The 7182-nt window shown below is 36.9% G+C and overlaps 1 pseudogene across 1 annotated transcript; it reads left to right on the forward strand.

Annotated features, from left to right (window-relative positions):
* Positions 1-4975: 4975 nt before the first annotated feature.
* LOC311603586 (small ribosomal subunit protein uS10-like) lies at positions 4976-5471 on the forward strand (annotated as a pseudogene). The gene has a single exon. The product of its transcript is annotated as a small ribosomal subunit protein uS10-like (transcript).
* Positions 5472-7182: the final 1711 nt, after the last annotated feature.

A 7182-nucleotide genomic window follows, 5' to 3' on the forward strand; every position in this document is an offset into this window, starting at 1 on the left:
AAACAAATGTGTACACTGTATTATCTGTTAAATACACTTTAAATAATATGTTAAACATACCATATCAAAAGTTAACTCAATTCTAATCTCTTGGGTCATCAACTATAACCAGGCAGCTTGAGAAATCAATTTTGAGTGCAAATATTTTCTCTCTGTCTCACTCTTGTCAGCATCTATAAGGTTACCATGAAAATGAAGGGCTGACCTCCCACCTGACATCTCTCCCTATCTATTATTAGTTTCCATGTCTTTTTTCCTCTAATCCACATGTCCCACTCACATACACATTTCCAACATACAGATAATTTCTAGTCCATTTAAGAAATACATTAAAAAAGAGACTGTGAAATTCTAAAATAATTTCCTGTTATCTACCATTCATTCTGTACCTTAAATTTAAAAATAAAATCATTTTCTGTCATATCTTGCACGGTACCATGGGAAAATCCTGGTGGACAGGATGATTTGATGATCTGATATTTTAAAATACTGGATGTATTTTGCAGGGAAGAGAGTAGATAGAAGGACAGAAAAAGAAAAAAATTACCTGTGTGACTCCATATACTCTATGGCATAGAAGAACTGGTTAAAATTTTGACAGCAATTTTCAGAAGCCAAACAAATGACAAGAAGTAGACTCCGGGGAATGTGGCAAAATATAGATACTGATGCAGGAATTTGACAAAGGGATATCCACAAGTCCCTGGAGGCTTATCTTCGTGTTGACCACAGGCTGTATGACTACATGACAAAGACAAAATAGATGCTTCATCATATTGCAAGTTGAAACAAAGATTCCCACGAAACATAAAATCCCTGGAAGCTGACGCTCCAGTTAGAGAAAGAACTAGTTTTAAATGATGGCATAATATATAAGGATGAAATAATGAAAAATGATACATTTTTGTTGTCATAACTGTAAAATGAGATGTGGAAGCCTGATCTGGATAGGTCACATCATACTCCTTCCCTACAGGACATCCCCACAGGATTTAGCCAGTACTTTGAGGTGGCCTATGCTCTGGAAGAAAGACCTTACATAAATCTCCAGAGGCACATATACTCACAATCAGAAAGCAGATGAAAATCAGCCTAGGTATAATAAATCAAATTAGGTATAAATTTCAGTTAAAACTAGCAAAAAGCAATGCCAGACCACAGACTGTAGGTGGTTGAATAATGACATGCACAATTGAAATAAATGTGTTTATTATACTTAAAGACAAAACACAGACACAGATCATATAACTACAAACTATTTAGATGTTTTAAGACCTCTAGAAATCAATATTTTAAAAGTCTACTCAAGTTGGGTGGTGGTGGTGCCAGTCTGGTCTACAAATTGAGTCCAGGGCAGGCAAGGCTATACACAGAAACCATGTCTCAAAAAAACAAAACAAAACAAAAAGTCTATTAAAAGCTTACTCAAATTTTTTTAGATTTTGTTTATTTTGCTTTAGTAGACAGGGTTTAAACAAATACTCCTTCCAAAAGAAAGAGAAGAATGAGGAAAAATGAGAAAGAAAGCCTGAATGCCTATGGAATATAAAAAAAGATGCTGAATTTCCTTGGGATTAAGGATAATAAAAGTAAAATTAGAATATGACAGAACTGTACATTGAGTTAGTTGTGATAGCTACTGTTCACCATCTCCCTTGATGGAGTATACATTTCATGGGTGTCTTAGTTTGTTTCAAATAGACACTAAAATAAAGATAGGAGTGCAAGTGGTCCTTTTGAAAGGTAAAACTCGAGAGTCTTGCTGAGCATTTTTCAAATAAAAAATAATATTGAAGTCTATCCCACTGGAAATCTTACAGACACTGTGTCAAATCTACCCCAGAATCATCTCTTACCTCACTTGTTGACAGTCATTTCTGGGACATTAATGTTTGTTTGCCTGAAGTGGCCATGTAACCAAGCTTCCATCAGGGGCCAGAGGACATCTTTGGTCAGAGACATGAAACATATTCTGGATATATGCAAAACTGTCTGCTAGAGACTTTATAGACAGAAAAGACAGTACAGGAAGCAACCACTCACTAGTGTGCTTATATTGTGTATATTTTCTCATTGGAATGTGCTAGAGTGCTAGAAAAGACCCTAGCACACCATATGCATACCAAAACAAACTGTGTCGAACACTTAGAATGAGTTAAGGATCAAATGCCTGGATGTGTAGAGCAGTGGTGAGAGCTCACTTAGTATACAGTAGGGTCTGGTTTTAACCTCTAACATGATGAAGAAGAAAGGGAAGGCAGAAGAAGACCACCACAAAGAAGTTGTAAAATGTCTATAACTAAAGCAACTACTCTGAGAAATTTGGCATATGGTAACTTTGCAGCTATATTCATGATGGTACTGTGACCTAAGTTAAATCAGAAATGCTTATGTTACTTAATAGTAAAGGCTGGAAACTGATATGAATAAAATCAAAGAAAATCAAAAGACAAGAAAAGAATAGTAAGAATGTATATTTTCAGAAAAGATCTTGTTATGTGGCCCATGTTGGCCTTTAACTTGTAATCCTCCTGCCTCTCCCTGATAATCATTGTAATTATGGGTGTGTACATCACATCTGACAAGAAGAAAAATTAGTCTATTATAAAAGTATCAGGGGAAAAGCTAATTTTAAAGTTAGATTTGTGTAAGTATAGTAAATTGAAACCATCTTTGCAAAAAGATAGAGAAAGGAAAAAAGAAAAAATCTGATGAAAATAAAAACATAACTGCAGTTACAATAGAGAAGAAAAAATAAAGAATACATCAGCGGCATAACATAATGGCCTGAAAATACCCTTTATAAAATGAAACAAGTAATAAATAGAATTGTTACTTGGAGAAAACACCACACTTAAATTACTTGACCAACGAGTTGCTGTCAAATAGTCAAAGAAAAAAACCATTCAAGTTTTGTACAAACTTTTTCAAAGATTACAAAGGCTGGGGATAGGATGTAAAAAGAGCATGTCTTTCACTACTTCTACAATGATGCTCTGTATTTTACAACCACATGAATTATGCACACAAACAAACATCATCCATAACACAGGATTGGTGGAGGTGATCAAGACAAGACAGGAAACTGCAGAAACAAATAGCATTTCAAATGGAAAAAATAAAATTGAACTAGGAGAAAAAGAGAAAACTTGAAAATACATCAGAATTTTGTTTTATGAAGTCCAAAGGAGGAAGAGCATTTTAATAAGACGGGCATAAGTAAATAAATAAATAAATGGACAAACAAATATTGGTTGAAAATCTCAGCTACTTCAGAAATAGGAATTAGCAGAAGTCCTTTGTGACATGTATAATCCACTAAAGAGCTAAAAAAAGAAACCTTCAAATATTTTAAAGAAACATCTACTGGAAAAAAAATAAGCAGAAAGCAGCAGAAATTTCACAAAAGCAGAAACCCAAGGAGCCAATATGCAAAGGTACTCAATGCTTACTCATCAAAGAGCATTAATCAAACAGTGAAACCATTCTCTTTCAAGCCTACCAACCTGACAAAAGCTAAATAAACCAAAAGCTTAAAGTAATGGCACTAAGGGCATTGCAGCACTCTGCTGGGGAGAGTGTGAGGTGATAAAGCTATTTTGCAAAACAAAGTGGCACCATCTAGCAAATTAGAAAGCCACCATAGCTAAAGATCCACCAATTTCCACTCGAAAGATTACTCTGAGGAAGCTATTTGTCTATTTACTGGGAAATGCAATGTTTTTAATTGTGCTGTTTTTAATAACAAAGACAAAACACCTAGAAGCACTTCCAAAGGAGAAATTTACTTCTGGAGAGTTTGGTATTTTTTGGTTTGTCTTTTGACTAAATGATCTTAAGCTGTTGTGAATGAGATTATTTTCTTTCTCAGTATGATTGTTATTGGTATATAGAAAAAAGTCAGAAGATTAGTTGGTTCAGTGAGTAAAACCCCTAAATCCATTGCAGAAGAAGAGAACTGACTTGAAAAATTGTCCTCTGTTCTCCATATGTGCCTATACACACACACACACACACACACACACACACACACACACACACGTAATAACAATATTAATATTAATAAAATAAAAATTTTATAAAATACTGGGTTTTGTTTTTATAGCTTGCTACTTTGTTTCAAGTGCTTAATATTAGTTGTTTTGATTATTTTCATGATGTGACAACAATAGCCTGACGGAAGAAACTTAATGAGACAGGATTAATTCTCACTTTCAAGTCCAGAAGGGATAGGATCCCACCAGATGGCGATGGCAGAGGCATGAGGAGCCTGTCACATTGCACCAGATTGACAAAAGGGGAAATGGGATCAGGCCCTAAAAGCCTGATCACCTCAAACAAGGCTCCACCTTCTAAAGAACCACAACCTTCCCAAACAGTGTCACCAGGTAGAGTGTTGAAACACATGAGAGCCTGTGGGAGTTCTGTAACATTCAAACCATGTTTGTGCTAATAGTTTCCTGGTAGAGTCCTTAAGAACCATTATTATGGATTCATTCTATCTACAAACAGGGATAAGTTGACTCCTTCGCATTTACGTCCCTTTTACTTCCTTCTCTTGTCTTATTAATAAGACATTTTATGGGAATGGCCATTGTACTAAGTGTCCTATATTACAATGACATACCAAAAGTTATTTATTTTGTTTTACCTTTTTCTTGTATTGATATTTATATCTGTTATGAAACAGCACATCAATAGATTGAATCTACCTTTAAATTAACACAAAGATCTGAAACCCAGACTGAAAGTCTTTAAATGAGGAAACAAAGATGACTGCAAGGTGCAGTGGAGCATACAACTGGCAAGGTCTCAAATTCATAGAGTAGCTAAAAAGGCCTTGAGTTTAAAAGTCTTATAAAGTTTGGCAACTGCTTATGGAATTGAGTGTATATTTAGCTGAAAAACAGAAGATGCATATCCTCCTTTTCACCTAAGATGTGTACATCCTCGCTTTCTGAGACGTGGTGGTGCGTGCAGTGGAGCTCTGGTCACTCTGCTCTGGTCCTGACTCACCGCTGTTAGCTCTTGCTGAGGAACAAGTCGGTCAGGAAGCCGCGCCTCAGCCATGGCCTTTAAAGATACTAGAAAGACGCCCGTGGAACCCAAGATGGCCGTTCACCGAATTTGAATCACGCTCACCAGCCACAACATAAAGTGGCTGGCGAAGGTGTGTGCCGACTTGAGCAGAGGCGCAAAGGAAAAGAATCTGAAAGTGAAAGGACCGATGCGCATGCCTACCAAGACACTGAGAATCACTACCAGAGAAACTCCTTGTGGTGAAGGTTCCAAGACTTGGGATCGTTTCCAGATGAGAATCCACAAGCGACTCATTGACTTACACAGTCAGTCCTTCTGGGATTGTTAAGCAGATTAATTCCATCACTATTGAGCCAGGAGTGGAAGTTGAAGTCACCAGTGCAGACACCTAAGTCAACTATTTTAATAAATTGGCTTAACCGGTTTAAAAAAAAAAAGATATACACATCCTCAAAGTGCTTATTAAAGAAGCCCCTTACATAATAGCCAAATCCTGAAACCATCCCTCTGTGCACTGAGAGGAGGCTGGAACAACAACCAGTAGTATGGTCATACAATGAGATATGATTTATAATTTCTAGTCATTGATATGGCCAATGATGTAAATGGATCTCCGTCTACATGCATGCAGAACAGCCAAAACTCTATCTATAATGATTGATATAGACCATAGTTGCTATGGGCTTAGGGATTAATTGGAAATTAGCACAAAGGGGAAGAAATGCTAGGCATCTTGATTTAAATTATGACCATCTAGGAGCGTACATTTTGCAAAATTTATCAAAATGCGTACTGAAGTTTACAGCTCCTTTCTCCACAAGCTGCCTCTGGAGGGTATCAGATTTTGAATGTGACATGTTCAGTAAAATTTTTTTACTTTGGTAACTGAACTTTTCTCCTTCCCTAATCTCTAGAATGAATGTGATTTTATTTCTACCTTATATGATGCATTATAAGAATATTTTTCAGGCAACCTTTTAATAAAGAAGGTACCTAGGGAAATTGTATGATGAAATGCCTATTGTTTATTTCAAAACACATGTTGTAATTTCTGTAGATGGAAATGTATAGTGAATAATAAATTTGGGAATGTTTCTTGTCATAAGTTATTGGGAGTGATCTGTCATCATCAACACCCTCAGCTAGTTAAGAAACCGAAATACACAGTCAATGTTTACTCTGCAAAATAATATAATGGCTCAGTTAAGAGTAATAGCAAGGCAGGACATAAAATGAAATGTGTGAGAGAAGGAAAGCAAAGCAGGCCTCAGTCTTTTCAGCGAAGTCAGAGAGCCCAAACTGGTAAGTAGGAGGGGAGTTTGATTCTTCCTGTCACCCCTCTGCCTTGTACCATGAGGCTAAACTCTAGCTCCAATAAAGACTTACTACTCCTGGGCAGAGAAAGATACCTGCTGCCAACCCCAACTACTGAATTCCATTCTTCGGACCCATGTCCTGGAAAGAAAGATCTGACTTCACTGAAAGTTCCACATGCAAACGGGCGCTTGAGCATGCACACGTGTGAATGGAATAAATAACAATAGAAATGTGTACAAAAAGATCTATAGCTCCACATTGGTCTTTTATTCTGAGTACATTTGTTAGTGTTTTAGAAGCAACCCGGTACCATGGTGCACATCTGTCATCCCAGCACTAGAGAAGGAGAGGAAGGAAAGCTTCAAGGCTTCCCTGAGATACATAGTGAGACCCTATCTTTATTCTTTGTTATTTCAATTTATTATAACTTACTCATATTATATCCCAAATGTTATCCACCAGCTTGTATCTTCCCTTTCCTACCCTCCCTCCCTATTCTGCCCTATTCACTTCCCCTAGACCTCTGACAGAAGGAGACTTCTAACCAAGGCTTATCAGTTCTCACCTGGATAGCCAGTTTTCTCTTCCTCTGTGTTCTGCCTAGCCTCCCCACTAAGGGAAGTGACCAAATCGGGAGCAGTGTAAAAAATGAAAACAAGATAAAGCGATTTTTAAAGAGCATCCTGCTCCTAAAACCCTTTTTTAAAAAAGATAGAGGTCACCTTATCTGTATTCATTTTTACACTGCTTAACTGATTCTACCTCTCATTTCTCCTAAGACCTACAGTATACAGGGAATCTAACACCAACCCTCAGCCCTTTCTA

The sequence above is a fragment of the Acomys minous genome (genome assembly GCF_964271855.1).
Source record: "Acomys minous genome assembly, chromosome: 8".
NCBI lineage: Eukaryota > Metazoa > Chordata > Mammalia > Rodentia > Muridae > Acomys > Acomys minous.